This window comes from Tenrec ecaudatus, chromosome 1 (genome assembly GCF_050624435.1).
Source record: "Tenrec ecaudatus isolate mTenEca1 chromosome 1, mTenEca1.hap1, whole genome shotgun sequence".
In the NCBI taxonomy this organism is placed as follows: Eukaryota; Metazoa; Chordata; class Mammalia; order Afrosoricida; family Tenrecidae; genus Tenrec; species Tenrec ecaudatus.
In genome coordinates this window covers 50,451,591-50,464,386 of record NC_134530.1, presented here as the reverse complement: position 1 = coordinate 50,464,386, position 12,796 = coordinate 50,451,591, and the positions used below count along the sequence as shown (strand labels likewise).

Below are 12,796 nucleotides of genomic sequence, written 5' to 3'. Positions count from 1 at the left end.
GAAATCATGAAGGCTTGTGGCAATGCAAGCATAAAGTGGAGAAAGAATTCATGAGAAAGCATGAAGTATGAAGGGCAGAAAGGCAGCTAGGTAGCTGAAGGAGAGAATAAGTTATGAGGCATTCCTAGTAACTGTTCTTTCTGACTTGGCATCCTGCATCATTCCATACGGCATTTAAAAAAATGAAATACTTTTATTGGGGGCTTGTACATCTCTTATCACAATCCATACATTCATCTAGTGTGTCAAGCACATTAGCACATATGCCACCATCATCATTTTCAAAGCATTCTCTTTCCACTTGAGCTCGATATCAGCTCCCTATTTCTTCCCTCTCCCTCCCTCTATCCCTTTCTACCTCCCTCCCTTCCTCCCTCCCTTCCAAACCCTTGATAAGTTAGTTATAAATGATTATTTTCCTATCTTACATTGTTCTCCATCGCCCCTCACCCACTTTTCTGTTGTTTGTCCCCCTGAGAGGGGGTTATTCCATGCAGCATTTTGGTTTTATTGAATTTTCCTTCCCAAAGCAGAGTATGTGCTTCAGGAAGGGTGAATCCATTGTCTGTGCCACAGGGACAGGCCCAGATCTAAGTCTAATAGAATGTGGCTTCCCTTTGGTCACAGCAACTGGTTCAGAAATGAGCCTCTAACTCCCTCGGGTCCAAGGAGAGGAGTTAGTGGGATCATTAAGAAAGGACTTTTCTCATTCTCAGGAGAGGGTCCATGGAAGAGATGATTTTCTTCCTTTGGATGCTGGGCATACTGGAGTGACACCTGGAATTGTTGCCAAGATTTTGCTACCAGGAAGAAATCTAATCTAGAGATAACACCAACACACAAAAAAGCCCAGCTGAGCGAATCACAGAAATCTGCAACAGTGTCACCAGAATTACCAATCTTGGGGTCTGCTTCACTCCTGGATGCCTCGTGAAGTGGGCCAAGCAGTTTGTTACTGCTTAAGAAATTTGAATTAGGCTATTATTTGCAGCTGATAAACTCAGTCTTCAGGTCTCAGTTTATAGGCACTTCCTTCCTTGTCCTACATGAGGGGGCTGTACCTTCCTGTGGGCTCCCACTGTCAAAGTGTATTATGGTTGTTTATTGACACAACTATTTTCTTTCCTAACAATGAGCCTTGAAAAACAGGCGTATGCACTCTGTTCACTGTACCTCCACTACCAGGTATGGTGCCAGGTACAGATCTGTTGCCTGAGCGAACAAACGAGAGCAGTGGGACCAGTAAGAAGAACTGTGACGGGAACAATCTACTTCCCATAACTGACCAGTCAGAAAAGCATTCCTTCTGCTGTCTTCCTTCTTAGCCTGTATCCCGTAAAGACCCTCCTCTGGATTAAAACTCACTTTCAGCGTCTCCACTTCCATACATTCCTGACACACTCACTCTGTTCAAATATGCTAGATGACTTGCTAACCAGAGGCCCTCTGACTTTTCCATGGCCATTAGCTGAAACCCCACATAGCACATGACTTTGGTCATTTTTCCTGGGTCCCAATGACTTCTGAGGCTAGCTTCATTTTCCCACCAGGTTATAAACGGCTTGTTCCTGAGGGTCATGTTTTCAACTGGGAACCTCTCAGCACACTGAAGACCTTGCAAAACTGTCACTTTCAGAGGGTTTACAAAGAGCTATATCCATTGTTAAACACTGTAGTAGGCAGACTAATGGTCCTTCCATGACATCCCTGCTCTAATCGTCAGAAAGTGTAAATATGCTACGTTAAGTGGCAAAAGGAACTTTTGCAGATGTGATTAAGGGTAAGGACCTTGAGATGGGGAAGTTATTTTGGGGTATCCATGTGAGTCCAATCTAATCACATGCATACTGAAAATTGGGGAACCTTTTATGGCTGTAGGAAACCAGAGAATGAAGGCACGAGTGAGTCTTGACTCACTGTTGTTGGTTCTGAAGATGAAGGAAGGGGCCACAAGGTAAAAAATATGGGGAGCTTTTAGAAGCTGAGAATTGCAAGGAAGTGAATTCTACCCTTAGAGCCTCAGAAAAAGCCCAGACCTGCCAGTACTTTGTCTTGGCCTGGTAAAACTCATGTCAAACTTCTGATCTACAGAATTAAGATATGGTACTCTCTCACCGTTATTTCATTTAAGATATACGCATCATTTCACAGATAATAAGAAAACAATCCTCAGAGAGGTTTGATAACTCCTCTAAGGTGGCACAGCTAACAGTGGTACGAAACAGGATTTTAACTTAAGAACTTAGCTCTTAAATACTATCTAAAAATTGCATTAATGGCTTTGAATGACAGTATTTGTCCACAGTATTTGCCTTCAAATCAGTAATTCACCAACAGTTCAGAAGACGGGGCTGCAGTGCACAAATATGACATTTATGATTCAATTTTGCATGTTAAAGGAGGGTGTAGGAGGCCTGGTAGGGATTGATCAAAGGCAGTGTAACCAAGAAGAGTTACTGAAACTCAAATGAAGGCTGAACATGATAGTGGGACAAGAGGAAAGTAAAAGGAAATAGAGGAAAGAGCTAGGAGGCAAATGGCATTCATAGAGGTCTATATATAGGCATGCACATATGTAAATATATTTATATATGATGATGGGGAAATAGATCTATGTGCATATATTTATAGGTTTAGTATTAAGGTAGCAGAAGGACACTGGGCCTCCACTTAAGTACTCCCTCAATGCAAGAATACTTTCTTCTATTAAATTGGCACTATATGATGGTCACCTTCCTGACACAATCGCTGAAGACAAAGTGGGTGCATAAGCAAATGTGGTGAACAAAGCTGATGGTGCCCGGCTATCAAAAGATATAGCACCTGCAGTCTTAAAGGCTTGAAGGTAAACAAGCGGCCATCTAGCTCAGAAGTAACAAAGCATGGAAGAAGCACACCAGTCTGTGCGATCACAAGGAGTTGAAGGGATCAGGTATCAGGCATCAAAGAACAAAAAATCATATCATTGTGAATTAGGGGGAGGGCAGACTGGGAACCCAAAGCCCATCTGTAGGCAACTGGACATCCCCTTACGGAAGGGTCTTGGGGAGGGGACGAGCCAGTCTGGGTGCAGTGTAGCAATGATGAAACATACAACTTTCTTCTAGTTCTTAAATGCTTTCTCTCCCCGCCCCCACTATCATGATCCCAATTTTACCTTACAAATCTGGCTACACTAGAGGATGTACACTGGTACAGATAGGAACTGGAAACACAAGGAATCCAGGACGGATGATCCCTTCAGGACCAGTGGTGAGGGTGGTGATACTGGGAGGGTGGAGGGAAGGTGGGGCAGAAAGGGGGAACCAATTATAGAAAGGTGGAACCAATTACAAGGATCTACATATAACCTCATCCCTGGGGGACAGACAACAGAAAAGTGTGTGAAGGGAGATGTCAGACAGTGTAAGATATGACAAAATAATAATTTATAAATTATCAAGGATTCATGAGGGAGGGGGAGCTGGGAGGGAGGGGAAAAATGAGGAGCTGATGCCAAGGGCTCAAGCAGAAAGCCAATGTTTTGAGAATGATGATGGTAACAAATGTACAAATGTGCTTGAAACAATGGATGTAGTATGGATTGTGACAAGAGTTGTACGAATCCCCAACAAAATGATTAAAACATTTTTCACATTAAAAAACTAACTAAAGGGAATAATAAGTGATCCAAAATCAGTCTCAAGGAGGGTATGGGAGGTCTGGCAGGGCTGTATCAAGGGCAATGTAACCGAGAGGAATTCCTAAAACCCAAATGAAGGCAGAACATGATAGTGGGACAAGAGAAAGGTATAAAGAAATAGAGGAAAGAACTAGGAGGCAAAGGGTAGTCATAGATTTAAATACAGACATACAAAGATGTAAATATATTTATGTATGACAAGGGGGGGAATAGATCTATGTACATATATTTATAGGTTTAATATTAAGGAAACAGATGGACAGTGGGCCCCTGCTGAAGCACTCCCTCAACACAAGAACACTTTGTTCTAACAATTCGGCAGTATGAGATGCTCACCTGCCTGGCACGATCGCTGATGAAAATGGGTGCACAGGCAAATGTGGTAAAGGAAGCTGATGGTGCCCGGCTACCAAAAGATATAGCACCTGAAGTCGCTGAAGACAAGGGGCGCACAAGAAAATGTGGTGAAGAAAGCTGATAGTGCCCAGCTACCAAAAGATATAGCACCTGAAGTCTTAAAGACCTGAAGAGAAACAAGCAGCCATCTAGCTGAGACAACAAAACCCACATGAAAGAAGCACACCAGCCTGTCCCGACTAGATCACTCAGGACAAAGTGGGTGCATAAGCAAAAGTTGCAACAAAGCTGATGGTGCCCGGCTATCAAATGATATAGCATCAGGGGTCTTAAAGGCTTGAAGACAATCAATCAGGCGGCCATCTAACTAAGAAACAACAAAGCCCACAAGGAGGAAGCACACCAGCCTATCCCGACGCGAATGCTGAAGACAAAGCGGGTGCAAGGGCAAGTGCAGTGAAGAAAGGTGATGGTGCCCAGTTGTCAAAATATATAGAATCTGGGATCCCATAGGCTGGAAGATAAACAAGGGGCCATTTAACTGAAAAACAACAAAGCTCCCATTGAAAATGCACACCAGCCTGTTAGATGACAAGGCATGGAAGGGATCAGATATCAGGCATCAAAGACACACACACACACACACACACACACACACACACACACACACAAATCATAGCATTGTGAATGAGGGGGAGTGCAGAGTGGGGACCCAGGGCCCATCTGGGGGGAATTGGGACATCCCCTTGCAGAAGGGTTGTGGAGAGGTGACGAACCAGTCAGAGTGTAGTGTAGCAACGATGAATCATACAATTTCCTCTGGTTCTTGAATGCTTCCTCTCCCCCCCCCCCCACTATCATGATCCCAATTCTACCTTACATAACCGGCTGGACCAGGAGATATACACTGCCATGGATAGGAACTGGAAATACGGGGAATCCAGGACAGATGAGTCCCTCAAGATCAGTGGTGAGAGTGGAGATATCGGGAGGGTGGAGGGAAGGTGAGGGAGAAACGGGAAACAGAAGACAAGGTCTACTTGTAACCTCCTCCCTGGAGGACGGACAGCGGAGAACTGGGTGAGGAAGACGTTGGATGGTGTAAGATATGATAAAATAATAATTATTTATAAATTATCAAGGGTTCGGGGGGAGGGGGAGCAGGGAGGGAGGAGAAAATGAGGAGCTGATGCCAGGGGCTCAGGTGGAGAGTGGGTGTTTTGAGAATGATGATGGCAACATATGTACAAATGTGCTGGACACAAATGATGTATGTACAGATTGTATAAAGAGTTGTATAAGCCCCTAATAAAATGATTAACAACAAAACAAACAAACAAAAAACTAAAAAGCAAGTGAGTTGGAGAAAGTATATACAGAGAGCTCAGACTCAGTTCTACAAAGGCACATAAAGTAACTGTCAACAACAAGCATTACTACAGGGCTTTACAGATTAGAATATGGACTTGGAAACCTAATTTACAAAGAATAGATTATTTAAAAGGAATTATTTTAGCCTTCAAAAATAAGACCGTTGGTTCTGACAGTAAGCCTATAGACAACAGAATAAAACACTATCCAGTCCTGCTACAGTCTAAAAAAAAAACCAAAACCAAAACAAACAAAATCTTGGGCACAGAAACATAATCCATAATTACGCTGTTGAATAGGAGGGGACTTCAAAAAGTGTGGAAAATGGAATTTAAAGGTAATGCAATTTCCCACAAATTTCCTGAAGTCTCCTTTTATAATGGAAGGAATGTGCTTATGATTTATCAGAGTTAAAAAGTGGTTTGTAAAAAAGGAAGGAAAGAAAAGTTCCACCTTGTCTGGAATTGAGAAGGACTATCAAGTCTTGGAAACCCAAAAAACTGGTGGAAAGAGGATTGCACAGGGAAGAACAGGCCATAAAAAGCCCGGAATCTCGCTTACGTTTCCAATTACAACTTAGCACTTAGTTCTTAATTTTTATTAAAATACCAATTATAATTGCTATTTATGATGTCTCTCTAATTTTCTAGATAGCATGGTGTATGAAAGGAGGAGACAGCAGAGAGAGGTATTTTATCACTGACATTGCAGCTATAAGCAGTGAATTGTAGGCACAGGGTGTTGATAAAAAGCAAAGAGATTTTAGTTGGTTTTATCATTGCTTTTCAATTCTTTACAGTCTACAACACCATCTTCACCTTGGGATACCACTGGCAGGTAGAATGCTAGCTGTTTATGTACATTATCTCATTACAGGCAAGACTAAGGCTCAGAGATCTTGAACAACATATCCAAGATCACACAAACTATGAATACCAGGCTATCTCAAATGTCACTCTTACTCTCACCTACTGTATTAAAAAGAGGGCTCATCACTTCAACTTCCTTAGAGAAATGCTGGACAGTTTCTTATGTTTGCTCCTATTATTCATCAATTCCATTCCTCATTGTTTAACTTAGAAATAAAAGAATTTGCTCATAGAAGAAGCTTCCTAAGATTTATGTAAGAATATTCATAACTATTTTATATTTAAAAGTCCTCAATTGGAGAATGAATAAACATCCATGCAACAGAACATTGTTGCTGCTAGGTGCCATGGATTCGGTTCAGACTGACAGTGACCTGATGCACAACAGAACCATGCCCAACTCTGTGCCATCCCCACAATTGTTCTAATGCCTGAGACCACTGTGGCAGGTATTGTGCCAATCCATCTCCTTGAGGGCCTTCCCTTTCTTCATCGCCCCTCTACTCAACCACGATGTCCTTTTCCAGGCACTGGTCTCGCTAAGGAGCATTCTGGCCATACTTCTTCCAAGACAGATGGGTCTGTCCTTTTAACAGTCTATGACCTTCAATATTCTTCCCCAGCACCACAATTGAAATGCATTAATTCTTCTTCGATCTTCTGTATGCAATGTCCAACTTTCACATGCACATGAGGCAATTGAAAACACTATTACTTGGCTCATCTGAGTCCTCAAAGTAACATCCTTGCTTTTCAATAGTCTTGTGCAACAGAATACAATGGAGTAGTACTCAGCAATACAGTATCTTAATAAAGAATACATTATAGATACATGTAACCAAATGACTGAATGTCAAATATATGCTAAATGCAGAAAGCAAAACAAAAGCTACAAATTGGTTGGATTCTAGGACTGGCTAGAAAGGAAGGATTGGATGGAAGGATTATATAGATAGATAGATAGATAGATAGATAGACAGATAGATAGATAGATAGATAGATAGACAGATAGACAGATAGATAGATAGATGGTAGTTACATAATTGTCGAAACTCATTCATATCAACAACTGTGATGTGTGCAATTTATGATATGTAGATCAAACCTCAATAAGAAAGGAAGAAGATCTGAATGGTAACGATAGTGCTGCTGGTGTTGCTCAGTCCTCTCAAGTCAGTTCTGAGTCACAGCGGCCCTCTGCACCACAGCCAGCCATACACCATCCTCCTGGTCCTGCACCATCCTCATAACTGTTAGGTTTAAGCCTGTGGTCGCTGCTCTTTTATTGTTGCTAACCATGATGTTCTTTTTCAGAGACTAGTGTCTCCTGATAACACATCCAAAGTACTTAAGATAAATTTTCAACATCATTGCTTCTAAGGAACATTTTGGCTGTACTTCTTTCAAAACATGTTCTTCTAGCAATCCATGGTCCTGTCAATATTCTTCACCAGCACTGTAACTCAAATGAATAATTGTTTCTTCTTGACTCTCACTGCCATCAAGTTAAATTTTTACTCACTGCCACACAACAGGACAGAACTGCCCCTGTGAATTTCTGAGATTGTAACTCTTTAGGAAAGTAGCAGAACTTTAGCTCCTATAGAGCTGGCTCATGGTTTTGAACTGCAGATCTTGGGGTTAGCAGCCCAACATTATGCCACATGTAAGTACCTGTGCTTTATTGATTATACAAAGGTATTCTGTGTGGATCATAAACTATGGATGGCATATCCAAATTCCTTATTCAATGTCCAACTTTCCGTTGACGATGAGGCATTTGGAAATGGCTCACCTTAGTCCTCAAAGGGGCAGTCTCGCTCAGACTTGCCCGAGGTGATGCACTGCCTGATGTCTTGGCTGCTGCTCCCAAGAGCACCGATTGGGGATCCAACCAAAATGAAATCCTTGAGGACTTCAATCTTCTCTCTGTTTATCATATTATCAACTGGTCTAGTCGTGAGGGTTTGGGTTTTCTTTACGTGGAGATGCAATTCATACTGAAAGCTGCAGTCTTTGATTTCCATCAGCAAGTGCTTCAAATTCTTGCTTTTAGCAAACAAGGTTATGTCAACTGCATATCACGGGTTATGAATGAATCTTCCTCCAATCGATTCCCCATTCTTCTTCATACAGTATGGCTTTTTAGATATTTGCTCAGCATGCAGATTGAATAAGTTAAGGTGAAAGGCTACAATCTTGATGCACACCTTCCCTGATGGTAAGCCAAGCAATGTTCCTTTGCTTTATTGAAATGACTGTCTCTTGATCCATGTACAGGTTCTACATGAGCACAATGAAGTGTTCTGGAATTTCTATTCTTCTCAATGCCACCCATAGTTTGTTATGATCCACACAGAATACCTTTGCATAATCAATGAAGCACGTGTAAACATCTTTCTGCTTTCAGCCAAGAATCATCTGACATCAGCAATGTGCAATGTCTTCTGAATCTAGCCTGATTTCTAGCAGTTCCTTGTCAATAATATACGGCTACAACCATTTTTGAATCTTTCAACAAAATTAAACTTACATGTGACATCAATGGTATTATTAGAAAATTTCCACATTTTGTTAAAAGGGCACTTTTTTGGGGGCATGGTTATAAATCCGGGCCTCTTTCAGTCAGTTGGCCGGGTAGCTGTCTTTCATTTTTTTTTTTTTTTTTGCCATAGATGTGTGAGTGATTCCAGTGCTTCATCAACTTGTTGAAATATTTCAATTGGTATTCGGTTAATTTCCGGAGCCTTGTTTTTTGCTAATGCCTTCAATGCAGTTTGGACTTCCTGTCTTCAGTTCCGGTGTTCTTGATCACATATTACCTCTTGAAATGGCTGAATGTCTACCAGTTCCTGTTGGTATAGTTACTGTGGATTATTTCCATCTTCTTTTGATGTTTCCTGCATCATTCAATATTTTGCCTATAAATCATTCAATATTGAAACATGATATGCTGAGTGTGTTTTGGTTTTCTAACTCTAGGTCTGCACGTTTCATTACAACACTTTACTTTGTCTTCTAGAGCTGTCCTTTGAGTTTTTTGTTCTACTTCTTCATATTTTCCATTTGCTTTTAGCTACTCTACAGCTACTAGCACGTTTTGAAGTTTCTTCTGTTCACTTTGATCTTGTGATGACCCTTTGCGCTCTTTATGTATGATCTTCTTGACATCACACCACAGCTCTTCAAGTTTCGTCATTAGTGTTCAATGAGTCAAATCTATTTTTGAGATGATCATGAAATTCAAATGGGATATACTCAAGGTTGTGTTTTGGCTATCATGGAGTTGGCTGAATTTTCTTCAACTTCAACCTGAACTTACATAGGATAGTTTGTTTGTTTCTTTTTTTTGTTGTTGATATTGAGCTTCTCCATCACTTTTCCCCCATAGATGAAGTCAATTGATTTCTGGTATTCCTTCTAGCAAAGTCACCATGCATGTTGTTGTTAGGTGTCACTGAGTGACTATTGATTCATAGCAACTCTACACACAACAGAAAGAAACACACCCCAGTCCTGCACCATCTTCACAGGGATTCTTATGTGTGAGTCCATTGCAACCAATGTGTCAATCCATCTTGTTGAGGGCCTTCTTCTTTGTCGTTGCCCTTCTATTTCGCCAGTCATGATGATGCGCTCTTCCAGAGGCTGGTCTTTCTTGATAATATGTCCAAAAGTACATGAGACTAAGTCTCTACATCCTTGCTTCTAAGGAATATTCTGGCTATACCTTTTGCAAGACAGGTAAGTTTTTTCCCTGCTCTTGGCAGTCTATGTTAGTTTGAATATTCTTCGCCAGTACCATAATTCAAATGAGCTGAATCATCTTCAGTCTTCCTTTCTCATGCCCAAATTTCACACGCATATGAGACAATTGATAAAATACCATGGCTTGTGTGAGGTGCACCCTAGTCCTCAAAGTAACTAACATCCTTGCTTCTCAACACTTTAAAGAAGTCTTGTGCAGCAGATTTACCCAATGCCATGCATCATTTGATCTCTTGACTGCTATCCACATGTATCGTTGTCCTTCAGGTACGTTGTTGAAAAAAAGGTATTTGCAAGGAAGAAGTCACTGGTCTTGCAAAATTCTACCATGAGATCTCCAGTTAAACTTCTATCATCTGGCTTCTAAAGAGCATTCTGGCTGTACTACTTTCAAGACAGCGTCAAGACAGGGGCAGTTTTGCCCTGTCTGAAAGAGTTCCTTTGAGTCAGAATTCACTCACTGACAGTGAGTTGTGTTTTGGTTCCTTCCCCTTTGTTTTCAACATCTGAGTTTCAATCACCAATAATTATCAATCCATCTTTATTACATGTTTCAGACTAAAGAAGTTGGCAGAATTCTACCATTTCTTTATCACTAGCTTTAATAGTTGGTGAAAATATTTGAACAGCAGTGATATCAACCGATTTCCTTGTTTGTGCACAGATCTTATACTATCGCAAACAGCACTGTACTTCAATACAGATCTTGAAGGGTTCTTTCTGACAATGAATACAATGCTATTTCTCTCGATTTGTCATTCCCGGTACAGTAAGCCATGGACTGTCTGATTCAAAATGGTCAACACCAGTCTATTTTAGCTCACTAGTGCTTAGGATATAGATTTGTATGCATTCCATTTCATTTTCAATGACTTTCAATATTCCTAGGTCCATACATAGTTTATATATTCCATGTTCTGATTAATAGGTGTTTATAGGTGTTTCTTCTCGGTAGCAAATCAAAGTCCTGAAAACTTTATCCATGTTTTTTCTTCTACTCATGTTATTATGGTCAACTTTTAGTGTCTTCAGACCCGAGGGGCTCATCCGGCACTAAGCTAGCGGCAGCAAAAATACACGGAACACAGGCTGCTAGCCACAGGTCAGCATTTAATCTCCCCTACTGCTCCGAGGGACAACGGTGAACATGTGCAGCCCCAGAAATCCTATATAAGGTTTCTAGGAGCTGGAATTAATTTGATGGTAGTGAGGGTATTTTTTTGTTGTTGCTGCTGTTTTTGTCTTTCTTCCTCTTTTTCCCCTTTTTTGTTTATCCCCAATACTGTGTTCACTCCACATGCTATTCATCTTTATATTAACTTAGGTTGGAAACATCATTATTATTCTCAAATTTCAGATGATGAAACTGAGTGCCAAAGGCTATTACACCCAAAGTCCTATATTGAATAATCAGTGGAACTAGAATTATGAACTCTTATTTGACAGATTCCAGAGCTTAACCCATTGAAATATTGCAAAAAGCTGACGCAGCAGTACTGGAAGCACTCACTCATCTATGCCAGGAAATTTGGAAGACAGCTACCTGTACAATTAATTGGAAGAGATCCATATTTGTGCCCATTTCAAAGAAAGATGACCCAATGGAATGCTCAAACTATAGAACCACATCACACATAAGTACAATTTTACTGACAATGATCCAACAACTGTTACAGCAGTACATTGACAGGGAGCTGCCAGAGGTTCCGGCTGGATTCAGAAGATGACATGGAACACGGGATGTCATTGCTGATGTCAGATGAATCTTGGCTCAAAGCAGATAATACGAGACAGATATTTACTTGTATCTAATTGATTACACAAAGGCATTAGAATTTGTGGACCATAAAAAACTGTGATAACCTTGAGAATACTAGGAATTTCAGAATACTTCATCGGGCACATTCGAAACCTGTACATGGATCAAGAGGCAGTTGTGCGAAGAGAACAGAGAAATATGGAATGGCTTAAAATCAAGAAAGCAGGATGACGTTGTGGCCAGTGCAAGGGGACATCAGGTAGGGAAGGCAAAGCCAGGGACCCTGTCGGTGGCACTGTCATGTGAACCTCCAGTGCTAGAATGATCCTGGAGTATTGTAGGCACTTACCATTTGTTAACTCAGGGATGAGTTCACAACACTTAAAGCAGAGGTTGGCATTTCTTTTCCCGTAAAGGGACAGACAATAAGCATTTTAAGGTTCATAAGCCATATGGTCTCTGTGGCAACTACTCAATTATGTTAAAATATGAAAAGTCATCAATTATGCACACAAGTGAAAGTTTGTTTTATTCCAACAAACCTTTATTGTGGCATAGGGGGCTATGTGTTGGGCTGCTAACTGCAAGGGCAGCAGTTCGTTACCTCCAGCCCCTCTATGGGAGAAAAATGAGGCTATCTACTCCCGTAGAGACCGGCAGAGCACCTCTTCTATTCTGTCCCCTAGGGTTGCTATGCGAGTCAGAATGGCAGTGAGTTTTAATTTGGCACAAGAGATATGCCACTACACAGAAAACAATAAAATGAGTGGTTACCAGGAATGTGAGAGAGAGGGAAGGAGAAGTTTTTGCTTAGGGAGCACTGAGTTCTTATAAATGATAGTGGAGTAACTTGGAAATATGGTTGCAAAATAATGGCTGAACAATAGAAATTGCATAATCAATATCACAGAATTTTACATGTAGAAGTTTTTGAACTGGCCAATGTTTTCATACAATCAAAATAAAACAACAGAAAAGTGGAAAAACTGC

At 40.9% G+C, this 12,796-nt stretch overlaps 1 protein-coding gene across 1 annotated transcript in view; it reads right to left on the bottom strand.

The window, feature by feature from the left end:
- Positions 1–12,796, bottom strand: part of WDTC1 (WD and tetratricopeptide repeats 1) — a 71,668-nt gene that overhangs the window by 21,368 nt on the left and 37,504 nt on the right. The window lies entirely within an intron of this gene.